The following is a 25,435-nucleotide window of genomic DNA, read 5'->3' as shown; positions in this document are numbered from 1 at the left end:
AATCACAGAATCACTGAGGTTGGAAGGGACCTCTGGAGATCATCTAGTCCAACCCCCCTGCTCAAGCAGGGTCACCTAGAGCACATTGCACAGGATTGCATCCAGGCGCATTTTGAATATCTCCAGAGAAGGAGACTCCACAACCTCTCGGGGCAACCTGTTCCAGTGCTCTGTCACCCTCACAGTGAAAAAGTTTTTCCTCATGTTAAGATGGAAGTGTCTGTGTTTCAGTTTGTGCCCATTGCCTCGCGTCCTGTCGCTCGGCACCACTGAAAAGAGTCTGGCCCCATCCTCTTGACACCCTCCCTTCAGATACTTGTACACGTTGATAAGATCTCCTCTCAGCCTTCTCTTCTCCAAGCTAAACAGGCCCAGCTCTCTCAGCCTTTCCTCATAAGAGAGATGCTCCAGTCCCCTAATCATCTTTGTGGCCCTTCGCTGGACTTGCTCCAGTAGTGCCACATCCCTCTTGTACTGGGGAGCCCAGAACTGGACGCAGTACTCCAGATGTGGCCTCACCAGGGCTGAGTAGAGGGGGAGAATCACTTCCCTCGACCTGCTGGCAACACTCTTTCTGATGCAGCCCAGGATACCATTGGCCTTCTTGGCCACAAGGGCACATTGCTGCCTCATACTTAACTTGGTGTCCACCAGCACTCCCAGGTCCTTCTCAGCAGAGCTGCTTTCCAGCAGGTCAACCCCCAACCTGTACTGGTGCATGGGGTTATTCCTCCCCAGGTGCAGGACCCTGCACTTGCCTTTGTTGAATTTCATGAGGTTCCTCTCTGCCCACCTCTCCAGCCTGTCCAAGTCTCTTTGAATGGCAGCACAGCCCTCTGGCGTATCGGCCACTCCTCCCAGTTTTGTATCATCAGCAAACTTGCTGAGGGTGCACTCTGTGCCTTCATCCAGGTCATTGATGAAGAAGTTGAACAAGACTGGACCCAGTACTGACCCCTGGGGGACACCGCTAGCTACAGGCCTCCAACTAGACTCTGTGCCACTGATCACAACTCTCTGAGCTCTGCCATTCAGCCAGTTCTCAATCCACCTCACTGTCCACTCATCTAACCCACACTTCCTGAGCTTGTCTATGAGGATGCTATGGGAGACAGTGTCAAAAGCCTTGCTGAAGTCAAGGTAGACAACATCCACTGCTCTCCCCTCATCTACCCAGCCAGTCATTCCATCATAGAAGGCTATCAGATTGGTTAGGCATGATTTCCCCTTGGTGAAGCCATGCTGACTACTCCTGATCACCTTCTTTTCCTCCACATGCGTGGAGATGGCTTCCAGGATGAGCTGCTCCATCACCTTTCCAGGGATGGAGGTGAGGCTGACTGGCCTGTAGTTCCCTGGGTCCTCCTTCTTGCCCTTTTTGAAGACTGGGGTGACATTGGCTTTCTTCCAGTCCTCGGGCACCTCTCCTGTTCTCCATGACCTTTCAAAGATGATGGAGAGTGGCTTAGCAATAACGTCCGCCAGCTCCCTCAGCACTCGTGGGTGCATCCCATCAGGGCCCATGGATTTGTGGGTGTCAAGTTTGCTTAAATGATCTCTAACCCACTCCTCCTCCACCAAGGGAAAGTCTTCCTCTCTCCAGACTTTCTCTCTTGCCTCCAGGATCTGGGGTTCCTGAGGGCTGGCCTGACCAGTAAAGACTGAAGCAAAGAAGGCATTCAGTAACTCTGCCTTCTCTGCATCCTTCGTCACCAGGGCACCCACTCCTTTCAGCAAAGGGCCCACATTTTCCCTAGTCTTCCTCTTGCTGCTGATGTATTTGAAGAAGCCCTTCTTGTTGTCCTTGACATCTCTAGCCAGATTTAATTCCAAACGGGCCTTAGCCTTCCTCGTCGCATCCCTGCATACTCTGACAACATTCCTATATTCCTCCCAAGTGGCCTGTCTCCCTTTCCACTTTCTGTATACTTCCTTCTTCTGGTTGAGTTTTGCCAGGAGCTCCTTGCTCATCCATGCAGGTCTCCTACCTCCTTTGCTTGACTTCCTACTCATAGGGATGCACCGCTCTTGAGCCTGGAGGAAGTGATGTTTGAATATTAACCAACTCTCTTGAACACTCCTTCCTTCCAGGGCCCTCACCCATGGGATTCCTCCAAGTAGGTCCCTGAAGAGGCCAAAGTTTGCTCTCCTGAAGTCCAGGGTTGCGATCCTACTTGGTGCCCTGCTGCCTCCTTGCAGGATCCTGAACTCCACCATCTCATGGTCACTGCAGCCAAGGCAGCCCCCAACCTTCACATCTTCCACCAGTCCTTCTTTGTTTGTTAGTACGAGGTCCAGCAGCACACCTCTCCTTGTTGGCTCCTCCACCACCTGTGTCAAGAAGTTGTCACCAATGCTCTGCAGGAATCTCCAGGACTGTTTGTGCCTAGCTGTGTTGTCTTTCCAGCAGATATCGGGGTGGTTGAAGTCCCCCATGAGAACCAGGGCCTGGGATCGTGAGGCTACTTCCAGCTGTCTGTAGAAGGCCTCCTCGACTTCCTCTTCCTGATCAGGTGGCCTGTAGTAAACACCCACAACAGTGTCACCTCTATTAGCCTGCCCTTTGATCCTTACCCATAAGCTCTCGACTCGCTCTTCATCCACCCCTAGGCACAGCTCAATACATTCCAGTTGCTCTCTCACATAAAGAGCAACTCCACCACCTCGCTTTCCTGGCCTGTCTTTCCTAAAAAGTACGTAGCCATCCATGACAGCACTCCAGTCATGCGAGCTATCCCACCATGTCTCTGTAATGGCAATGAGATCATGGCCCTGCGACCGCACACACATCTCTAGTTCTTCCTATTTGTTCCCCAAGCTGCGTGCATTGGTGTACAGGCATTTCAGGGAGGTGATCGAGCATGCAGGTGAATGAAAGTCATCATTTTGATTCTTCTCTTTTACAATATGGCAAACGATCATTGTCTGGGAGATCATTGTCTTTAAACATTTAAAAGTAGTATGCTGTGATTTATGCCAAGTAAAACACAGTTTGAAGGATAAGAGCTCTGTCATCTCTGTGATTGCCTTTGTTTTGCATAATGTAATTAAAGGGATGTGTGCAATAATAAGGATGATGTGCAAAGAGTCCACTAACTGTAGTAGCTGCATTTATTTTCATTTTTTTACTGCACAAATTCATTTTGGATATAGATTCCTTACACATTTTTAACTGCTCTGATGCCTCTCACATTGAGGAGAATAATCATGTAGAATAAACACAATCTGTGCACCAGTTTGTTTTATTCATGGCTTTTTCCTTATAATTGCTAAAAGGAATGACATATTTTTATGGGCAATTTTTTTAATGTCAAGGTAAACTCTGTCACAAGCCTCAGACTCCCAGGTCCTTGAGGCTCGTGGCAGAGTCTGTAACAGTGAAGTATTACCCACATTAGAGAAGGGTCAAGTCAAGAACTACTTAAGCAAAATGAACACACACAAGTCCGTGAAAGCAAGTAACATGCACAATGGTGCTGAGGGAGCTGGCTACTCTTTATCATTTTCAAAATAACATACCGACTGGGAGAGGTTCCTGATAACTGGAAAAAGGCAGACATCATGTTCATCTTCAAGAAGGACAGGAAAGAGGATCTAGAGAATGGTCCACCTAACTTCAGTCTCTAGGAAGTTTTGGAGCAAATCCTCCTGGAAACTGGCCAATAACACGAGGGGAAGGGTGACTGGGAACAGCCAGCACAGATATATCATGGACAAGTCATGCCTGACCAACCTGATTGCTTTCTAGGATGAGGTGACTAACTCGATGGATGAGGGGAGAGCAGTGGATGCAGTTTACCTTGACTTTAATAAGACTTTTGGCACAGTCTTCCATAGTCAAATTGGTGAAAGATGGTTGGATAAGTGGACTACAACATGAGTGGAAAATTGGCTGAACAAAGTCTAACTGGTAACTGTTTACTAGTGGCATTCCTCAGGGGTCAAAACTAGTGCCAATACTGGATGATGGGACAGAGTACACTGTCAGCAGATTCAAGGATGATACCAAATGGGTAGGGTGGCTGATATGCTTGAAAACAGGTCTGCTATTCAGCAGTACCTTGACAGGCTAGAGAAATGGGCTGACAGGAACCTCATGAAGTTCAGGAGAGGAAAATACAAAGTCCTGTATCTGGGATGGAATATCCCCCATGGAACAGCACTGACAGGGCACCAGCTGGATGGAAATCAGCTCTGCAAACAAGAACCTGGGGGCCCATCAAACAGCAGGCTGTACTCAACCCAAGAGTGTGTCCTTGCAGCAAAGAAGGCCAACAGCAACCTGGCCTGTATTAGGAAGAGCTGTTTGAGGGAGGTGATCCTTCACTTCTGCTCGGCACTGCTGAGACCACACCAGGAATGTTGTGTCCAGTTCTGGGTTCCCTGTACAAGAGAGACAAAGACATACTGGAGCAAGTCCAGATGAAGGCCACCAAGATGGTCCTACCAGGGGCCTGGAGCACATGATATATGTGAATAGGCTGAGAGATCTGGGTCTGTTCACCCTGCAAAAGAAAAGATTTAGGGACGGGATCTTATTGCTGTTTTCAGCTACCCAGCGAAGGTTATAGAGAAGATGGAGCCAGATTCTTTTTGGAGGTGTACAGTGATAGGATGAGAGGAAACAAACACAAGTTACAAAAAGGATATCCTGATCAAATATTAAGAAAAAAAGTCATTGTCAGGATGGTCAAACAGATGAGCATGTAGCCCAGAGAAGTTGTGGATTCTCCATCCTTGGAGATAATCAAACCTCGACTGGACAAGGCCATGAGCAACCTGACCTAAATCAGCCCTGTTTTAAGTAGGAGGAGGGTGTTGGACCAGATAACCTCCAGAAATCCCTTTCAGCCTAAAGTTAGTTATTCTATGTGCTGTGCTGCACGTATTCCTTGATATAGGATGAACTTAGCCAGCTAATTGTAATGGAAGATCCTGGAGGCAGCCCCCACTTGGCATCAACGATGATGCCACTTGCATGTCTTTCACATCTTGAAGTGAAGCAACATGTTTTCATATAACATCTTTTTGTGCCACAGTACTCCTAAGAAAATCCTATAAAAACTCTAAACCTATAAATCCTATAAAAACTCTGAACCTCACCACAGATGCAACCTGCACAGCACATCATGCCCTGACTAGAGGTTCGTCAGATTCCATATCAACTTGAGTTCCCAGCATCAGAAGGGATGTATAATTTTATAACTCTATCGCCTTTTCTGGGATATTAATAAAATAGCTAACTTTCTTAAGAGTTTGTGCCTTTCTTGTCGGGATCCAAAAGAATCAACAACTCCTGGTGCAAAAAAATCGTGTGTGCCCCTAGATTCTTCTGTGCACTCAGAACACAGACAAGTTTCAGGTAAAAATATCATTTGTACAGTAAGGAGCAGCTTTCAGAAGAATACTTATGGAGTTCTAGGTCTCCCTCAGGGTAGTTTTAAGAAAGAACCTCAGGCCTAGCTGTTGTACTTAGTTCAAACAAACCCAGCTGATTAGCTGAAATACAGATATACTGATTCATTCCAGTTCGATCCTGTGTTTTTGTTTTAATACTGATTTTTACTGGGAGATTACTGTTTAAATGCTCTCAAGTCTAGATTTCTAGACTGTCAAAGAACAACCTCCAAATGGTCAATTTTTCCAATACTTTGGCACCAATATAATTGGAATCCACTATAATTTCAAATTGTATTTCCAGTCAGACATCTTTGAGTTTCTGTTCTCGAGAGAAAGAGTACTTCTGTACCTTTTACAAAAGTTTTGAACTACAAAACATATGATAATTTTTTCTGTGTTGCCAACACTGAAATCCCGATTGCACTGAAAATAGTAGACCATTTCATTTCTGTAACAAAGACTCTCATCACACGGTAGAATGGATTATGTCTGTGAGTTTGTGTGCATATGTGCATGTATGTATAAAATCCTGAGCCAGGACTCAATTATTTCTGAGGGAGAAAGTAGAGAAGAAAAATGGAGGAAGTGCAAAATATACATCAGAAATATTGAAAATAGCTAGTGAAGTAAAAAGTAATTTAGATTTCTTCATGCTATTTTGCTGCCTTTGTAAGTGCAAGGAATATTCAACAGCTGTTTACTGCTTTGACTCTTGGATTTTGTTGCTGTCAAACTTACCTTCCTTGCACAAAGAATTACTTTTATTTTCCTAAGTGCCTGGTTGATGCAGAAATGTTTAATATTATACTGATTTTCTGCATGTGACTATGTTCTCATCTATTGTGAGCAGTATAATATGTTTGACTGGTTTGGCTTAGCGTGTGTTATGAGCTGCAAAGAGGCAAGTATGGCAGGAACTCACAGTGATCAGTTTCCCTGTGACTACAATAAATACACACTATTTCTGAGAGCATCCAATAATATGCATCACTTTTAACTTGTGCACTTTTTTAAATGGATAAAAAACAAAACAAAACAAAAAAAACCACCTTGGAGTTTAAGTAGTCTCTAAGAATAAATGTTATGATTCAGCATGGTATTTACCTGAGTCAGGCACATATTTGAGAACTGTGCTGAAGCAAAGCGTGTTATTTTAATTCCATTTTATTAGAGTGGTAGTACTGTAAAAGAGAAATAAAGCATCAACAAATTAAGCCCTAAATGACAAACACATGCCTCTTTAATAGGAATAGAGAAAAACATGATTTTTTTCATGATTATGAGCAATTTGCAATATGATTTTAATATGATTACAAGTAATTTGATGCTTTCAAAATTGTGCAATAATAGATCATAATCAACCTAATTAATCTGAAATATTCCAGTTCCTCCATTTTTTCAAAAATTTTAGATAATGTTGATCCTTGACTGTATATATAACAAAATTATTTTATTTGGCCTTCATCAGATTTGAGAAAGGTGTATCAATCACTGGGTATGAAACGCACTCCAGGAATAACAACGTTACTATAGGTCTTTCTCAAAATTTGAACAAAACATCGGCTATAGCATAATATCTTTCAATATTGTGATGGAATAATACTTGATGAATGACACCCTGCTGTCCCATCTATTCATCATATAGTCATGAGATAATGCTGGATATGTAAGAATTTGACCATAAGTACTTAAGAAGATCCATATACCCAGACTCCATGATATGAAATCTTGAGTTATTAGGGGTCTATACTACAGGATTCTGTGGTTTGTACAGTACATTGACTGGTCTGATGGAAGACTATTGTATGATCATTATTATCATTTTGTTGATGAAAACATTAATAACTGTTAATGGTAACGCATTTTAAATAAATAGTCTAAATGTTTTTAACTTACTAATTGTAATTTCTTTTATTCTAATATTTTCATAATGTAGCAAGTCTGTTTCAATGGCTTAAGCCATCTGCTTGTTGAAGCTGTTATTTTCAAGCTCTATTAATTCTTTTCTGTTTGCTGCTTGTGTTATAAAACATTCCTGATGAGAAACTCATATTCATCATATATTTCTATCATATTAATATTAGCAGTTATCATATACCTCTGATACAATAAAACTTAAAATAAGCTAGGCCCCTTCAAAGCACAAAGTTAGCACTGAACAGTTGTCTGGTCTGAAGAGCTTAAAATAAAAAAGGGCAGAGATGTGGAAAGGGTAAGCGATGATAGGAAATGGGTAAAATATTAAAGCATACAACCAATGACATCAAAGTGACAAGAGATACCAGTAGGCAAATGTGTTCTTACTAGTCATTTCTGGTTGCTTCACTGAGTTTGTTTTTATTGTAATGTTAGAATATACTATAATATTCATCATCCTATTTATGCCACTAGATAACATCCGAAGCCTCATTTGCTATACTTACCCATAACTCCATTTTCTCCTGCAACTTGATAAAACATATTTTCTTATAAAGTAAGTAAATTAGATAAAAAGCAGTTTAGGCAAAATCGAATTTTTAATAAGGAACTGCTATGGAAGTCATTGAGATCTTGGAAGGTTTTGCAGCTGGGGAGGAAAAACAGACTAAACTTTCAGAATCTTACAGAAAAATGTTTTCTATGACTTCAGTGAATTGCAGTACTGAAGTGAGTGATTTAGCAAGCTGTCCTTGAGCTTTGTGGAAAAAGAAGCATTTAGGGTCAGATTTTAGTTAAGTATGTTCGAGTCATCATATGTGCTTCATGTGCAGAAGAAAGTGTAAAGGCACCGTGGTTACCTGAGATAACAAACCTGGAATCAGAGGGAAAACAAAAAGTAAAAAAGGCAATGGAAAGAAAGAGAGGGGAGACGATCACAAGAAACTTGAACTTTGTGCACTGAAAGGGATGCAAAAGGAAAAATACAATGAACATGATAAGTTTAGATCAAGGGTTGAGAAAGCTGAACTCAGCAGCTCCATTTTGCTTGAGCTGTAGAATATTGGGAAGATCAATATAAAGGATGTTATTCTAAGAAAGAGAGAAAAACTAATGAAAGTTTTTGCTGTCAGGGCATAGGGAAAAATTTTAATCTGAAAAATATTGTGAAATGAAAAGCAAAAATACTAGTGGTTTAGATATACACCATGTATAAAGGTTGAAAATGCTTTCTGAGATTGCAGAACAGTGATTTCAGAAGCTTACAGTTCAAAACAATTGGAAAAATAAGGCCTTAGACTGTATATGTGTTTAATATGTCAGAGACACTTAGCTGATGGTTTGCTATTTTCATAATAAACACTGAAAGCTTCTGTTACACAGACAGCTACATCTAAATAAGCTGATCTAGTCAATATAGTCAATGGAGTTTGGGGATGATGCATCTCATACTAAAATGGACATCTAAAATAGATTTGATGAATCACAAATCACACAAAAAATCCCTACTTTTCTCCACCAGCTACAAAGAGAACCAGGCATGACTACAGGTTACAACACAGAGTAGCCACTTGGAATGACTAAGGGATTCATGGACTGAAAATAAATTTTGTAAATAATCACATATCCCAGTAAAACACTGAAATGAATGTAAGTATGAGATACCCACATTACAAATTGCATTTAGTTTTAGTGCATTTAATTCATGAGAAAACCAAAATAACAGAGCCGTAAGGTATATCTTTGTAATAATTTTGGTAAAGGGAAAGATGAAAAGGCTTAAATTCAGAAGAAGAAAGGAAGAGTAAAGAACCAAGAAGTTCCCTGAATTGTTTATCATTTTCTAAAAAAAAAATAAATAAAAAAAAAAAAATCTGTACAAATGCCACCATACCCTAACCTTTCTTCCTGCCCCAACAGTGTTGTTTTCTACTACTCCTGAAATGTTTTCATGCCGTGGTATGACTTTAAGAAACAGATAACTTACTATTTAACATGAGTAACATGCCGACCTTTTAGTTATATGTTAAACTTGTCACTACAATTGTTAATTTAGCATAGATATAAAAAAGGAAGAATGCATCAAAATATTATTTTGGGCAGCAGATTATGAAAAACTCATTTTCTTGCAGTGCAGTCATATAAGTATAACTGAGTGTTCCTCTGTTTAGTTGTGACCAGATCTTCCCCCTCTTCTCCCAGAAAAGAAGTATAACATTAGAAAAGCACAACATTTCAGTGAACACTTGAAGAAAATGACACATGAGATATATTTGCATCAGTTAGGGAGTAAACACCCTTGAATGAAGAGATATGTTAAGGAGCTGGTTTTAAACAATAGCTAGGCATCTAGTCTAGGGTGGAAATCAAATTTCTCTCTCCAGTCTGCAGAGGAGTCTGACACTCCAGAAGCAACTCATTTCTTCCAAAAATCAGTGGATTTCTAGCATATTCGTTCACTGGGTTATATACCTTCTCTCCATTGAATCTACCAGAGCCTAGACAATTAGATAGGACTAGGTCTCTGAGTTTTAGGTGGCTGAAACTGGCTGAGGATCTGTCCTGAAATGATAGGATTAAGTGGCTAGGATCCTAAGTGACTAAAACTATTATTGGATACAAATTTCTGATCATTGCCTCCACATGATTTACACTATATATCTGCAAATATAGAATATTTTGTTCTTATACTTTCTCAAGCTAGTTAGAATTAGAAATGCAAGATAGCTGAAATATTCAGCAATTACAAGTGGATTCCATCCAGACTACTGTCTATAGGCAGACAGACAAATTCTCTGCTGAAATCATGGGTTTATTTGTACTCAGTGGTAGACTTAGCTATGAGTGGTCACAGGCTATATATTGGTAAAAGAATCAGATGGAAATATTCTGTAGATTTAGAATTTTTACTTCCTTCTTTGAAAGCAAGCAACAATTTTACTGTATGTCTATTTGCTGAACAGATTAAAAAAAAATGAAGGAAATATGTTAGCTTGCTAACACATTTCATTGCAAATATTGAGAGGACATATTTTTGGCTGAAATTCACTTCAGCATGGACTGATATCTTGTTATGAGTCCCTCAGTCTACAAAATGTTACATGTTGTTTACAGAGCAACCGAAGCCAGAGAAACCTGACTGCCTGAGTAAAGTTGACGCATTTTGTGACGCTCACTAGCTCAGTGGAAAGGGGAAATAACCTGAGCCTGTAACCTTAGTTATAGATCTATTCATTCATGAGTGCATTTTTTTCCTTCCTTTCCAGAAAACTGGGCTTACTGTTGTCTTCAATAAGCTCTTTATACAACTGATATACTATAAATAGGGGTGAACCTGCCTTAAGTGGAAAAGATGGGAGACGCAGAAAACTTATATCAAATGCCCAGCTGCTTTTACTAGCATGAATGTTCAAGACATTATTGAGACCCACAGCTGGACTCTATCCTGCAACACATCCTGCTTTGAAAATCAAGAATGCAAGAAAATCGCTGCAAGAATTTTCTCCACATCTCAAATCTGCAACAGATGATCTAGTCTAAAGAGTCATGTACTCAGTTATCTCATGGAAAAGATATTGTGTGGCAACACATGGTTCTGTGTAAAATACATCTTCATTGAGGTTTTTTCTCTGACAGAGGTGCAAACAAGGAACAGGCCTATTAAAGTCACTAGAGTCAAGCATGGGAAGAGTCGATGTGGCAGGAGAACCACGTCCTTTATCAGTCCATATCTTCTTTGCAAAAGAAAGAGCATTTTCAGTTTTAATCTGAATTAATTAACACCCCTGGATTTTGGTTGTTGTAGACAGAGCCAGCTAGAGTTTATTAATAATTAGTGATCTTCCAGCAGGACACACCCCTTGCATTGTTTCTATGAATAAACTTCTGTTGTGAGCCCTGAATATGCTTCATTTCCCTCCTATCAACTTAACGATATTTATTAGTGTCACTTTTAATGGCACTATTGTTCTCAAAATATCATGTCCTTTTCTATCCTGTGTGCTATTTGCCTCTTTACAAAGATGTTTTCTTTTTAGCAATTCTTTTCTATTATAATGTTAGAGTTCTGTAAAGGCCCCGTTCTGTCCTTGCTGTTGAGCACTTTCATTTGCAGCTGACATTAATAAGAGTTGATAGTTGCACTCAATAACTTTAGCAAAACCTCAGCACTTTGCAGGATTGATCCCTTTCTTGTTTCCTTTCATCTTCCTCCTGTCATTTCATTGCTACTATAGAGCAGAGAAGGGTCATCTTAGCCTCCAGCTCCTTTTCGCTACTCCCTCAGTTTGCAGAGATCTAAAATTTCTGCAAAATACAGAAAAAGCTGTATAACACAGGAACAATGCTCTCCTAATGCATATGACCGTTCACTCGCCTGCCTATAGGGTCTAGAGTAAGGGAATATCTGATCACTGAATATTACTATTTTCTAATGTGTTATGGATGAGTGAAGACCAGTTAAAGTTGTTGAGAATCTAAGTAGGAATGATACTAGTCTGATTTGTGATGAGAGCTGGGAAGGGGCCACAAAGTTTTGAAAGAGCCTGTAACAAAAATTCATCCAGTCACCTTCTGTACATTCAGATGCCTTACGATTTAATAAGTAAAAGTCCTCTCCAGCCTCCAAGAATAGCTCCCCTTCTCTCTTCCACCCCACAACAGTTAGCTCAGCTGGAAACTGCAAGCCCCTGGTGACCGAGGCACCTGTATTTTCTCTCTTTCCGATGCTCATTCTGTGCTATATGACCTGTGAGGTATAGTGCAGTGTCTATTCTTTGCATTTTCCAGAGCTGGTTAGTGCAGGCTGGTTAGTGCAGGTCAACCAGTGTCCTGCGGGCTCAGTACAGATTGCTGATGCATGTAAGCTGCCTGCAGTGGTCTCCATTTTCTTCTCCACAGGTGTCTCAGGTGTGGACATGTGCATTTGTGGTGCAGAAGGTTTGTGAAGGGTGGTGCCATGTGGTCCTCAAGGGTTGCCACAGTGTGATGGCAGAAAAGTTGGGCTGTTTAAGGCAGTGCACCCTGATGTTTTGGCTGTTTTCAGTGTGTAAGTTATTGTCACAAGTTTTAATTCATCGTTTTCTTTTTCATACCTCTAAAAAGAGATTATACTAAAAACTTGTTGTGGAAAGTTGATCCTGGGCTACTTCTCGCTGGAAAATTCAGCCAGCCAATGGAAGACCTGAAAAGCTGCAAACTGAGAAACTGTAATTTTGCAAATAAAAGGGAGTCATTTTTTTTTTTTTACTTAAATTGTTTGGGAGACTTTTTCTGGGTGTCCTTTGATCACAGCATTCTCTTCAATTCTTACTTATTTCTGATAGATGTATCAAAACACCTCTCAACACATTTTGGAAAATTCCCATTTCAGCAAAGAGTGGTGAATCCCAAAGATAAGTTTGATCTTATTTATTTTCAAAATAACACCTGTTATTTTGGGTCATATAATGATTTTTGTGGAAAAAAGATTCTGCCCAAAATTGTAAACATTCTGAACATGATTAAGGGCTAATATCTTGTGTCACCATGTATAAGACTGAATTTTATGTATTTCATATTTTGTATTCACTATATATCATCTTTTATTTAGGAAATTGTGATCATGCCTCATATTTTTTCATTCTCTGTAGTAAAATTTGTCTTTAGGTTATAATGAACATGTGCTACACTGAGGCAATAAAAGAATTGAATTATTTTACTGGGCACTCAGAAAAAAGGAATGTTTTATGTTTTTGCTGAATATCCAAAATGTTCTCAGCAGCTCCATCCTCCATATGAAGTGCCTGCTGTTGTACACTGTTATGGAAATTTCCCACATTACTGAGTACTAAAGGGAAGACTATGAGTGTTTTATTAAACCTGGTACTGGAAGGAGGATTTGTAGAAGTGCGGTTTCCCAGCACAAGAAAACGTGTATACTCTTTTGAAACTGGATCAGCTGTGTACTAATCAAGACGCTTTCAGATGGGGACCCCAGGCTTGTGCCCTGTATCTGCAAACCTCAACGTATCATTGAATGCGTTGTGCTGCTTAACTAATGGATCCAATTTTTAGTAGAAGGATTTCAGTGCCAATGCCTCAGCACTTGTTTGAATTGCATACTAACGTCTTTAAAAGATTAAAAAAAAAAAAAATCCAAGGTTATTTGGCACTTCTACAGTTTCTTTACTAGATGTTCAGATGCTTGTATTTACTTCTATTGGAGAAGGACTTCTTTATGTGCAGTAGCTCAAGCTAAATGAGCGGATTGTCAGTGTCAACTGTTTTTCTTTGCTGTCTTAACTAGTTTCATGTAGCTAGGCAGCTGACAGACAGAGAAAATCTATTTTAAAATCTACAGTGACTGCGCAGTTAGATATTTGCACAATGTTCTGCTGCTCTGCATATTTATCTTTGACCTTCAGCAGCTACCAAGTACGTAATTCTCTATCTTACTTAAAATGAAGCACCCAGGAGAGGAAAAAAGGGCTCCAATAAGTATAAGTTACATGCATGACCTAACTAGAGAGCCAGTGAGGGATGCAATGGCCTTTCTTGGTGGATACTTCCTCATTTCTGATTTGTTTCAGTTAATATTCATCTGAAAATTGTAAAGGTGAAGGCTTGTTGCTTATGGTCAAAGCATAAGAAAAGGCCACAAATATGCTGGTGAATTAAATCTTTCAAAACCTCCCCCTCAGGTCTTCATGATATTCTTCAAGATAATGGGGCTATTCTTACTTGTTTTTAAATTCCTGTAGGATGTTCTGATTGCAGAATAATAATTACACTTCTGTTAAACAGATGCTGCAGTGAAAGAAATCGCAGCCTATCAAAATGAAGCTCATCCTTTGCCTTTTGTGGTCCGTTTTCACTCTGCTCCTCTGCCTCACACACACAGGAGTGTTTGGCAATGTGTTTTTAAGAGTCTTAACACGTACGTTTTCTGAGAGCAAATAGGACAAGACAGAAAACCGAGCATAATGCTTAAGACATCGAAAAAAAAGGGAGTGACTGTTGCTCTTGGGCAATCAGGCCTCAGCTTTTTATGACCCCCTTAAAAAATCAGCTGGTAATCAATACAGGTCATAAATTATAGGTGTAATGTACCACCTTCAAGAAATACTGTCTGAACAATTGGATAACTGCATTCTGTCCCTCCTTCAGTTTTCTGGAGTGTTAAGATATGCACAGTACATGTGCATATTTGCACAGTGAACTTCCATTACTGAATATCACCCATTTTGCACCCCAAAGCTGATATGAAAGATCTGACTTCTCTTCTTTGTAAAGAAGTAATTGTGTTCCTGACCTGATCATTTTCTGTACTCTCCTGAGCAATTTTGAACCAATCCTCTCAAGCCGAAGCATGGTGGGAAATACCAGAACATGCCTTTTATTGAAAAGCAATGGTTTTCTACTTCACCCATCCAGCTGTATCAAATGCCCGGTTGTGGCTTTAGATGGTAAATGTTTGAGAACAGGAACATCTTCAAATATGTTTTTAAAATGATTACAATAATATTAGATTTGAAATGGGACTTTTGAGAGCCAAAATAATAATAATAGTAATAATAGGATTAATAATTTTCATATCGATTAAATTAAATGGTAATAGTAAGTATGATGATAAAGAGGATTAAACTTCCTGCTTAAAATATTGCAATTATATTGAAGAGAGAGAAGAGGAAATGATGTCTGATTCCTATGATGGATTAAAACTTCAAAACATGAAGAAAAGTGACTATAGTTCAGCAAAAGCTTTAGACAACCTCCTGGGGAATTAAATGCTTTCAATTTTTTGAAAACAGATTGTGGATTGCTGCTTTCCGTAGATAAAAAATAATGAGAAGTTATCAGTACTCTTCTTTTTCCAGTTTTGCATCCAAATAAACACATTGCTATTAATGTTGTATTGGCTCAGAAAAACAGTGGTAACTTGGCCAAATTGATGACAGAAAATATGAGGTTTTTTTCTTACCTAAGAGAGATGAAAACATCTAAAATTATTACAGTGTGCTTGTCACAAGAGGGCTATTTGAGATGGAAGTTGTAAAAAAATTAGAGAGAACAATACAATATGATAAATGTAATGTGTTTTATGTATTATTTAAAAACTATCAGGAAAAGCAACAGTAGACTAGTTCAATGCACCATTTCTTTTGTGTTTGAATTTTTAAAAATCTGTTTGAATGTTCTTTTTATAGGCTTTTGCTTGTAGTGATAAAGTTAGAACAAATATTAAGTCGTTTAACCAAAATGAAACTCTCAATGAAATTAAAATATATTTGTCTTTGTTATTATTACTGTAACTGTGATTTGCATAGAATCGCTGGAAGAGTGTAGGTGTAGGACTCAGTTGTTTTAGTTGCTGCATAAACATTTCACATAAAATTTGACAATTCTCATACTGTAGTCAAAAGGCAAAGAAACTGATATGAAGATCACTGATTGTAGCAGGGGGATGCCTGAGTTTCTGGTGCACAAAGTTTGAGATTCCTGTGAATCAGGAGCAATCGAGTCAGTCCGAAGGAGGCTGTAATTAAAGTAAAATGAGTTGACATGTATGCTCAAGTATTTAATGATGTAAAACCATTGTCATGTCCTTAAGGAAGAGGTGGACACATAATATAATTGAATATACTCAGAGGACAATTGCTATAGGGAACATATTAGATTAAGCATAAGGACTATTTTGCCATGGATTCAGAGAAGGAATGTGTAAGGTCAAACCTGGACAAACATTTTGGGGCTCAATACAAAAAAGTGCTTCAACACCTACAGATTAGGTACTGGATTGATTACCTTTTATATACCACACCTCCAGAGTAGAGTCAACAGCTTAGGGGAGTGAGACTGATTGTGTAACGGTATGTCTTGAGCACAGCTATCAGACTAAATATATTAAAAAGTTAGCTATTTAAGTGCTGGGTCTCACTGGGACTCAGGCTGGAGCAACTGTGAGCATTCATTTAGAGATCTTGAGGATTTCTTGGCCAAAATGAGAGACGAGGAGTGAGCCTTGGATTTTTTTAGGCTAAGTTAGTTCAGAGAGTTTTTTCTTGGAGTTTCATATTTAAGAACTTCAAATCTGTTGAAATCCTGGCTAGGCATCTCAGTCCTATTTAGAATCTGCCGTTATCAAAGAATTTCGATGACTAAGACTAATGAGCACTCAACAAAAGTTCTACCTGCTGCTAAGGAACTGAAAGGTCATAGATAACCAGTAAACCCTTTAGACTGTGCAATGTTTGCCAAAATTTGAGATATTTTGAAATCATGCTACCAAACTTGGTACTGAACAATGCCACCATATCGTAACAGGCAGATGATATATCTAAGTATTCATACTAAAAGTCCCTGAAACCAGCCACAAGGTGTAGTATCAGTGCATATGACAAACTGAAGAGATCACACGCAAACAGCCAAATTCCAGTTGGTTTTCCCTCAGGGATTTCAGACAATGGAAAGGGCTCATTGCTTTTTATCCTAAGAGCCCAAGGTTCAGATTTCCATCCTAACTTCCTGATGAAAATGCTACAGACTGCAGGCAAAAGAACGAAGATATCCTCTAGCACACAAGTATCCCAAACCATATACTATGTGTGACCCTCCCCATTCCTTTCAATGTTTCTTCTCTCTGAGGAACTGGTTGCCCACTACAGCCCAACACTGACAATTTCACATCAAGAATGAGACTGACAGACAACACAAATCACCTGTCTTCTCATCCTGATCTTCTCTTCCCATTAGTTCCTCTGTCCTTGTGTAAAATGCTGATAAAATTCAGAGAGGCAAGATGATAATACCACTTCACATAGAGCCTGTTCCCACACAAAAATCCACTTCTCAAGAAGGACTGGATAGGCAGGACTGGACTACCTTACAAGATGGGGTTTTGAGGTATGAGGTTTGGACCAGGGAGGAGACTTCTAGAAAGCTTACAGAGACAGAGACAGGAAAGCTTAACACACTATGAATATTTTTTCTATCCATTCCCTAATCAGACCTGCATCCCAAAAGTTGGATCAGATGGGCTCATGGTGTTGTCTTGGGTTATCCACAGCAGAATGGCACTATTTTTAAAGGACACCCATTACCTGTCAGACATTTTCGCTCAGCAGTGAAGATGGCTAAACACAGTTCAAGCAGGTCATTCTGAGAAGCAGACAGATGTTGACCACTTAGGGCTCAATCTTTAGGAATACTAAGTGCTGGATATGAGATAATTGTAAAAACTTTTTTTAGTATGTTACCTATAATATATAACAGTGGAAGTTTTATGAGGTATCAAGATACTCAGTGTTTAGGCAAAAATCATGGTGTGTATTATAACCAATTGCATAGCTGCTGAGAATGTCTGCTGAAACTAAAATTCAGAAGCATCAGTGCTAATGACTAAGCTCTTTTTGGCCCCTCTCCTGTATGCAGAGGAACTCCATTGCCTGTGTGTGTGAAGGGCAAGCTGGGATGATAAGAAGTACTATCAAGCCCTTTTCACAGATCCTGTGATACTGAACACTCAAGATGCACCCATATGCTCAGCTGTTGAGTTGTACAAATTAACACAGGTTTCACCTGCAGACAGAATCAACGTATTCATCCTTTCAGTTCTTCAGTTTGGTGCCTATATTCCTGACAGACATGTGGGAAAAATGAACAGGTGGAATAAAAAACAGATCATGATTTGTATTTTCCCAACTACTTCATAAATTTGAAGCACGGCATTTCATTTGCTGTGGTATGGTACTACTATGCAAGGTATTGTTAATGGCATTGTTAATTACACTGGCTTGAAGTAAGGTCTGCAATAAGAGGTAGTAAGTGTCACCCATAGCTTGTCATTACGTGATGTTAAAAAAGATTATCCATACTAATATGGATACACTGCACTACAGTAAAGTATTTCTTACTGTGAATAGTTGTTATGTTATCACTACTGAATTCATGTCCAGGTGTAGGTAAATTTAAAACCATAAAGGTAATCCTTTTGTCATCTTCTAATCTGCACTTATAACTACCTAATTACATAGCCTGCTGCCTCAAATGAACAAAATACATTAATCTTTAGTTTCAAACACAAGCTTGTAGTTGTCAAAGACTGGTATTGGTAACTACAGACCCAAATGTAGCATTATGATTATTTTTCAAGCATCTTCATCAGTATTTACACCAGAACAGAGAAAATATAGAGAAAATCATGGATTTTGAGCATTTTGGTCAAACAATTGAGCTGAAGAAGAAAAATAAATTTTCCCAATGTTATGGAAACTCAGGGTTAAAGCACAGGGACCAGATATACCATACACTTTCTAGAGGAAAGAGCCCTTTTCCCAGTCCCAGCTTGAGTGCAGAAGCCAGAGTAGTCAGAGGAGTTTACTCCTATGGACTGATTTATTTCTAATTTCATTGACTGTTGCCCTTTGCATAGGGTGCCCTAGGCTATTGGATCTATCTTGCCAGAAAATCCATTGCTAACAGGATCATTTCACCAGCCCACCAATAATACATTGTTCAGTTTTCCCCTCATCTCTCCCAAAGTGATATTTTGATCTTTGTCTTGTGTATCAACACCTCTGCTTGCCTGCTCTGATCCTTTCATATCGCCCATTACTCACAATCTAAATTGTGGATGCTGCCCATCTTCACCTCTCATTGCACATCACCATATTTCTACTTGGTCACATTAAGTATTTCACCCAGCAATAGTTTTTAGCAGTCTCACTCCTTGCTGCTGTTCAGTTCACAAAAGAAAGGATTCTGAGCCATAGTAGTATTGAGTTTCCTGTGAGTGACAGCTTTTCTTAGCAAACAGCTGATAGTGGAGCATTCAACAGATCCTCTCTTTTCCCTTTCCGCAGTGCATATAAAGATTTAGTTTCTCATGGAGATGTATATATTAAATGAACATTCAGCTCAGCTTCAGAGGCTTAAAATATCTGGGACTGATTATTATGCAAGGATCTTCTCTAATCTGTACTAAAATTGTGTACTATGGATCTCAACAGGTGTAAATAACTATAAGGGAACATATGAGGTGAAATCAATCAAATAAAAATGAATACACTTCCTGGAGTATTATTGACTTGTAGCAGCATCAGACTGCATGAATATTTTGAAGAGTTCAGAAGAGGACTGGGAAAATATGCCGGATCTCATTTGGTAGGTTTGCATTTTTCAGAATTAGAAGCTTAGGTTTCAATTTTAAATATATAATTATTAGCAAAGTTGTCAGGAGTTAAATTTGCTGCCAGATCCACTGCCTAACTTTGGCACTCTAACATCCATTGAACACATTCCATTCAGTTGGTCATGAGAAGAGCATGATTTTCAAACTATGTTTGGTTATTAAAAAAAAAAAGCACAGGGCTGCAACAAAAGAAATCTTAGATGAACAATGAGGATTTATAGTAGACACTAGCTGAAACATATACAATCTTACTTCCAGGGTTTTATTTTATGTAACAGGATCTTCTTTTATGTAACAAAGTCTACAACCCAGTCTATGACAATATGCATTATGCAATGTGTGAAAAACATCAGTGTACCGGCTGGTAGTGCTAAAGCACAGTAAGTTTTATATGAAAGACAGGCAGGGATTTCAAAAATTAATTCAGCTAAAAATATGGAATAAAACTCTGACAATAAGCAGAGAAATGCAAAGATGATGTATATCACGAACTGGAAAAAATAAGATACTTTCCTGAATATTGTACCTTCTAGGTTCTTTTACAGAGCTAATCATTGTGTTATATATATACCTTATCAGTTGTATTTAGCATTGGCCAAATATTTTATATGAATGTCGCACTCTTTAAACATTTGTTTTAGCAGTCCATTACTCTCCTGCTCTCACAAGTAAATAAGGTCCATTTCTGCAGTAATACATCTCTTTCTCAAGTTACGTTTACCTCTGTGATAACAGGGTTCCCTTTTCAATAGTTGTATACCCACAACATCACAGAAAGAACAGTTCTTATGAGCCCTGCAAAACTGATGAACCGTCAATTTTGCCGTGCCTCTGCTTTTGAAGTGCTTCTTACGCTCAGGCACCATCTCCTACCATGTTATTTACTAGCTGTCCCTATATCTGTTTTACTCTTGCAGCAGCCACAGTACCCAGTTGTGTGGGAGATGATCCCTTCCGCAGAGGGGGCAATGAGAAAAAAAAAAACTCTAGGACACAGTAACAACATAGATTTACCATGAAAGAATAGTTTTGATTCCATAGGGTAGGAAATTCTGGCATATGTTTTCTCCTTCTGGACCTTCCTCTTTTATATTAGAACTGGATAAATTAATTTATTTCTACAAAAGACTGTTGACAATTTATACAAAGCTCTATCTGCAGGGAGATTGGTGCTGGTTACAAACCTGTCAGGCATGCTGGGGACTGCTGTCTCTCTTCACATCTGGGAATGGCAGTTTTGTACTGCAGCAGCTCCGCAAGAAACTGGGTGACTAGTACAAAACGAAGGATCTCTCACAGGAATCTGAAACATGTTGGAGACCTTGTCAGGGCAAAATTTACTGACAGACCAAATCTGGATTACAGTTTGACAAAACCTATGTTGTTTTAGATTCTGGGTAAGTGTCTGAGTGTTCTTGAATATACAAAATATGAGTTAGTGCAGAGTCCTCCTAACTTCCTATTCAAAAATGACCCTGAGCCAGGCACGTTTTGGGGAGTATTGTTCTACCTTTTCTGGAGGAATGAACTTTCTCTTTTCAAAGAGAAATACAAGGGATGTGCAGTACTAATGTGAAAGAAAGGACAAAATATATTACTCTGATAACACAGCTACTTTAATGTTCCTTAGACCAATTCTCTCTCTTGCTGCTCAGTATTTTGGTTCAGTCAGGATGTAAGAGATGTTATTGAAGTGAAATATCACAGTAGTTGCCACCCGTACCCAAGAAGCAATCGTGTAATATACTAAATAAGTGTCTGCCATTTTAAAGGAAACCACAGTTGGAAAGGAAAACAAAATGCATATCATAAAGATAAAATTGAAGAACATTTTAAAGTGCTGGTTTATAAAGAAAAGACTCTATAGTAAGCCATGGGTCAAAATCAATCAGTTTTAAAGAGATTACTGCTGGCATATTTGAGGGATTACATAACCACGTATCATTACATTCAGAAAATTATTGTGATGTGCTTTTGGTGGAAAATGGATACATGCCACAAATTTTGAACCATTTCAAAGCTGAAATACAAGTGAAACATCATGTTTTATCACTTCCAGTGATCCATAGCTTTAATCATCAGTTTGATCATTACAAATGCAGCTGAGAATTTGTTGCTGAAGTCAGATATAGGTCACTGCAATCTGCTATGCAGGCAAATGCTAGGGTGTATTTTTGCTCTTATTGCTGCTTGTTTGAGAGAGTTATACCTCTGATTTAAGGCAAAAATTCCAAGTGCTGCAGACTTTGCAGGTGTGCTGTTTTGGGGAACGTACTGTTTTGTTTGACAGTTATTAGCAGAGCTACAGACTAAAAAGTGTAGCAACACTTTTTTTGTGATACAAATGCATAATACTGTATTATCAGCTCATAATCCCTCTAGAATCATTGGTTTAAACCAACAGTTCAGTTGATCCAGCTTCCTTTTCTGAAAAATAAGTAACAGCCAATGATTTTGGGAAAGGTGCAAAAACCTCTTTACGGCACAATTGCCTAGAGGGAAAAATTATTCCTTATCTCAGGCAGTTCAATGTTTGACTTCTGCCCTAGAGCATAAACATCTGCATGCTGTATATATTTTAACTTGTTTTATGCAGCAGTGGCTAATTTTGACATATTTATACATTTTCATGCATGTTTCAGTCCTAAATTTTTGACATCCTGATATTTTGTGCTTCAGTAGTGGTTAAGCAGTTCATCTAGGGCAAGTTCTGGATGTTGACTCTGTTTATGTGGAAGAGTACATTAAAGCCTTGAGCACTACCAAAATATATGTAGACTCATATAATTTCAGCTCCCTGATCATGCTGGAATATGGGGGTGTGTAACACCATCCTTTTATAACACTGACATCTTCTGTGATATGAATTTAAGATTCTGTTTAAAATTTCATAGTGTGATCTGGCAGACAGATTGGAGCAGGCAATATCCAGATCTTAGAGCTGCCAAAATACTCTTCGATTGTGTGAAAAAAACCACCCTTCGGCAAAGTCAACAATCTACCCATCAGAGGAAACACATTCAGCAAGACAGCCCAAGTCCTAGCTTGCACAAAAGTGTATTTCTTTTTTATGTTGGAGACAATCCTTTGTGTAATTTTATGAGTTTTCTCATTATTTACTTCATCAGAAAGTTTCAGGTTGAAGTATTGCATAGTTTAAACAATTTGCTATAGCTCTAAATCAGCTAAACAGCCTGTCTAAAGGCAGTAGGAAAAAATACCCTATGATTACTATGAGTTTGAGGACAAGCTGAGCCTTTGTACAGCAGCATGAAAGTAGAGAAGAAAATACAGGAAATACAAGAAGCTTTCCTTCCAGTCCTCCCCACACCACACTCAACGGAAGTCCACAGACTCTACAGAGGCTTTGCACACAGCAGAAATATGCCCCCAAAGTAGCCGTAAAGAGTGAGGCAGAGCCAATGTGCAGCCTTTTGTCCACGCTTGACCCAGGCGGGACCTCCGCACTGAGAGGGGAGGCTCCGCGTTCCCCCACGCAGCAGCATCCCAGCACAGGCCTTCCCTGCACTTCCTCAGCTGGCATAAAGCTCTACTCTTACTGTCCAGGGAAAGTCTGTACAAAGTAGTAGTCCTGCAGTAATTCTAGTCTAGCCCTGCAGTAATTTAGGGAAACTCCATGTACAACTAACATGGTTTGCTGGATTTTCAGACATCTCTGTCACCACCACTATCACTTCTCTATTCCCAAAGCCAGGGAAACTGAAAGCTTTCAGTAAGCCTCAATGTCTACATATTCAAAGGAGACCACTTCAGGACAGCTGGCATGCTGAAGCTTAGACACAAATGTCTCTCATATATTTCTGAGAGATCAGTGTCATAAGATGAAAAGAAGAATAAAGAGAACACAGAAGACAGATTTAAACATGAGGTTCTTAAAAGCTCATTTAAGAAACTCGAGGGAATCCTTTGCAGAATTTGTATAAATTCAACTACCACATAGATCTGTAAATCAGAGTGTTCACACAAAAAATCTGGGTGTGTGGAAATAGCTGAAAAATACTGATAGAATATACATTGCTAGCTCCTTCTACTGAACTTATATAGCTTGCCTGATATTGTGTGTGATTGCATATGAGCAATTTGCACTAAGAGTTTTTGATTAAGCTACATGCCCAGTGGCTGATTTCTTGAAATTAAGAAGGAAAACCTTTGCCTTTAATTATTTGCTTCCTAAATTCTGTGAAATGGTTGTGGTAAGAGAAGAAGAGGCTCGTGCCACTGTTGTATGTCCAAATCCAAAATCAAACAAATAAACAAACCTGTCCCATCCCAAGCAAATAAATTATCATCGGATACTTCCTTAAAAATATGTTGGCAAATGAAGTTACTCAAAAACTACACAGTTGGATCAGAAGAGAATTTTAATTCAAAGTCTCAGAGCATTTCAAATTCTTTTGATCAAAGGGAAAAAAGGTCATTTTTGAGTCCAAAGAATTGGTGAAGGCAATTATAGGAAAATTAATATATGCCTCTTTCCTCTCCTCAGAAAATAATAGCTTCTTTCAAAAGCATTATAGCAAAATAGAAAATAGTTAGGTAATTCTGTACACAGTGTTACCACTAAATAATATATTATATAGGAGCAACTGAGATGAACTTCTGGATAAATTCAAGTGGATGAAGAGATCTTTCAGAAGCTGATTTGATGACCCTTATTGAACTCTGTTCGATAAATTCTGCTAAAGGGACCTTTCATTTTCTCTGCAATATCACACAAAAATATGATGTCTTCCTCCTAAATAAAACCTAACACTTAAAGAAGCTGCTTAACTTTTTGAGAGCTGGAAATGAATGCTGCTTACCATTGATAGTTTATTCCACAGATACTCAAATTTGGCAATATTCTATGGGGATAGATATGAATAGCTTTTCTTTTGTATTCCATATATGTGCACAGATATGCAGGAACCTGTTTGCTAAAAGTCTTAAATCTCCTTTTTTAAGCAAATAAGTTTGAGTTGTTTATACATTTAGGTAATTGTAAGGAATTATCAATTTACATAATTATCAGTTTACAGTTAGTTCTTAAAAGGAACAGAGGCTTTGCATAGGCTCCAGTACCTCCAGTACATTATAATTATTATATTAAAGCATTCATTCTGTATTATCCTCATAAAACATTTGCATTGTCACACAACAGTATTTGAGTCAGTCATAAACCTAGACCATCTGATTGAAAGCCAATATGTAAAGAATAACAATAGTGACAAAATAAAGATTTTTTTAAAAAAGATGAAGCTATATAATGAAAGTAAGAGGGCAGGATATTCATGTCTTACATTGTAGACTTCTATAGCTGAGAACTCCCCTTCATAGTCGGTGGAGAGTTAGTCAATATAGTCATTGGAGTTCAGAACATGATTCACCTTATCCTAAACTGGAAGGCCCAGTCCAAGGCTCTTGAGTTTTGAGCAAATGAACAACTGATAAATTAAGTATACCTAGACTGGCATTAACCTTACATTGCCAGACTACTGTAAATACAAAACCAAACCAAACCAAACCAAACAACCCCAACAACTCCACAAATAAATTCTAACTTGATATCTTTATATTACACAATCTGCAAATCCTTAGTTGTTTCTCTTCTATTTTTTGAAAGGGACATAATTCAGCTTCACTGGATATTTTAAGACTTCCTGTCCTTCTTTGATTTCTTTCAACACATTGTAACATCTACTGAATGTTCAACAAGAAGAAAAAAGAGGAAAACACGCTGTTCCATAAGGTAAGGGTTCATAGTTCACCTTACCTGCTAGAATTATTGGTATCTCTATATCTCTGATGAGGCATGGTCATTTATGTCTAAGAAGAGGAAATACAGTTCTGGGCTTGAATTTAGGAATGTGTTCTACATCTTCTTCACCATGCAAAGTTGTTGGGATATAAAATATTTAATTCAACTTCAATAATTAGTTGCCAAATATT

The sequence above is a fragment of the Apteryx mantelli genome, chromosome 1 (genome assembly GCF_036417845.1).
Source record: "Apteryx mantelli isolate bAptMan1 chromosome 1, bAptMan1.hap1, whole genome shotgun sequence".
In the NCBI taxonomy this organism is placed as follows: domain Eukaryota; kingdom Metazoa; phylum Chordata; class Aves; order Apterygiformes; family Apterygidae; genus Apteryx; species Apteryx mantelli.
This window is presented reverse-complemented; position numbering follows the sequence as displayed.